Source organism: Loxodonta africana, chromosome 10, assembly GCF_030014295.1.
Source record: "Loxodonta africana isolate mLoxAfr1 chromosome 10, mLoxAfr1.hap2, whole genome shotgun sequence".
NCBI classification, from domain to species: Eukaryota; Metazoa; Chordata; class Mammalia; order Proboscidea; family Elephantidae; genus Loxodonta; species Loxodonta africana.
The window spans coordinates 29,486,886-29,489,472 of NC_087351.1; the positions used below are offsets into that span (position 1 = coordinate 29,486,886).

Below are 2,587 nucleotides of genomic sequence, written 5' to 3' on the forward strand. Positions count from 1 at the left end.
TGGTAAATTCGTTTTCACAGGACTGTGGGTTAACAATTCTGAAACTGTTTTACATGTTTCCTGTGGCTGAACAAATAAGTAAATGAATAGTAGATGGTGAGAGCCAGGGTTCTTACTGTCTTTATTAGTTTCCTATTGCTGCTAGAACAAAGCACCACAGACTTAGTGGCTTAAAATAACCTAATGCATTATCTTACTGTTCTGGAAGTCAGAAGTCCAGAATCAGTCTCACTAGGATAAAGTCAAGATGTCAACAGGGCTGGTTTCCTCTGGAGGGTCTAGAGGAAAATCTGTTTCTTTGCCTTTGCCAGTTTCTAGAGGTTGACTGCATTCCTTAACTAGTGGCTCCTTCCTCCATCTTCAAATCTAGCAGCATAGCATCTTCCAATCTCTCTCGCACTCTTCAGTCATCACATCACCTTCTTTAACCCTCCTGCCTCCCTTTTAGAAGGAACCTTCTGATTACGTTCGTCTGCTGAATATTCCAGTATAATCTCTCTATCGCAATGGCCTTAGGTTAATCATATCTGCAAAGTTCTTTTGCCATTGAAAGTTAATACATTTATAGATTTATAGATTCTGGGGACTAGGATGTGGACATCTTTGGGGGGATGTTATTCTAATCTACCACACTGTTAAAGACAGAAGTTAAAACTAAGCAAGAAGGCCAAGAACGGACCCTGTGGAACTGATTAGAGACATTCAGTATGAATTCATGTTTAGCTTAATATAGGCAGACAGGCGGGCAGGCAGGCAGACAGGCAGATGGTAGATAGATTAGATAGATAGATAGATGATAGACGGATGATAGATTAGATAGATAGACAGATAGAGAGATGATAGATGGATAGATAGACAGACGGGTAGACAGATGGGCAGACAGATGGACAGACAGATGGACAGCAGACGATGGACGGCAGACGATGGACGGCAGGTGATCGATAGACGGCAGATGATAGACAGATTAGATAGATAGATAGATAGGTAGATAGGTAGATAGGTAGATAGATAGATAGATAGATAGATAGATAGATAGATAGATAGATAGATAGATAGATAGATAGATAGATAGATAGATAGATAGATAGATAGATGATAGATAGAAAGACAGACAGATAGATAGATAGGTATTCTACTAAGTGTAAACTCTAATATAATTTTCAAATAACTCTAAAACACTCCCCTTCAATAGCTTATCATATCTTTCCAAAAATTTAACTTAGCAGCAACAAAAATATGAATGAGAGCAAAAAAGCAAGCCAGGACAATATTTCAGTATTAAAGAAAGAGTAGCAATTGATAACATAAGCCTTTATTTTCTTTCCCAAGATGACTTTAATATGTATCTGGGTCCCCATCTGTCTTTACACTGTTATTCAGTATTTGCTGATCTTTTACAGCTCACAGACACATGAAAATCTTCAACACCCCCAACAACTCCAGCACCATGGCTGGCTTCATCCTCCTGGGCTTCCCTTGCCCCGAGGAGGGTCAGACTCTCCGCTTTCTGCTCTTCTCTCTTGTCTACCTCCTGACCCTTATGGAGAACAGTTCTATTATCTGTGCTGTGTGCTGGGATCAGAGACTCCACATGCCCATGTACATCCTACTCACCAGCATCTCCTTCCTGGAGATCTGCTATGTCACCTCCACTATCCCCAATATGTTGGCCAGCTTCCTCTCTGAGATGAAGGTCATTTCCTTCTCTGGCTGCTTTCTGCAGTTCTATTTCTTTTTCTCCCTCCAGTCTACAGAATGCTTTTTCTTAGCAGTTATGGCATTTGATCAGACCTTGCCATCTGCCAGCCATTGCATTACCCCACTGTTATGACTAGACATCTCTGCATTAATCTTGTGGTCAGCTGCTGAATACTTGGTTTCCTTTCGTTCCCTGTCCCTATCATCATCATCTCCCAGATGCCCTTCTGTGGATCTAAGATTATAGATCACTTTCTGTGTGACCCAGGTCCTGTGTTGGCACTCACCTGTTCCACAGCCCCAGTGATGGAGTTCCTCTGGATGATTTTAAGTTCTCTACTCTCATTTATTGCTTTCCTCTGTGTCATGGGGTCCTATGCTCTGGTCCTGAGAGCTGTATTGAGGGTCCCTTCAGCAGCTGGACAAAGAAAGGCCTTCTCCACCTGTGGATCCCATTTGGCTGTGGTTTCACTCTTCTATGGTTCAGTAATGGTCACGTATCTGAGCCCAACATCCAAGCATGAATCTGGAATGCAGAAGACTATGACCCTGTTTTTTCCTGCGGGAACCCCACTCATTAATCCTGTGATCTATAGTCTAAGGAACAATGATATGAAAAGTGCCCTGCAGAAATTTCTTGGAACATAAAAATTAAAATCTTGGCACCACCTCCAATATATATTGCTGAGTGAATAAATGAATACTAGTATGTAAACAGTTAGTTATGCATAAAAAATATAAATTTGTGTGTGTTAAAAAAAAAGATAGAATATCTTTCAAATGAGGGACAAGAAACCTAACAGTGGTTCCATCTGGGAAGAGAGGATTTCTTGGGTACAAGTGAAGAAAAAGACTTATTTTCACTGTGCACACATTGGTAACCTTTGAA

General features: G+C 40.9%; 1 pseudogene; it reads left to right on the plus strand.

Moving 5' to 3' along the window:
* The first annotated feature begins 619 nt into the window (after positions 1-619).
* Positions 620-2,346, plus strand: LOC100654647 (olfactory receptor 11G2-like; annotated as a pseudogene).
* Positions 2,347-2,587: the final 241 nt, after the last annotated feature.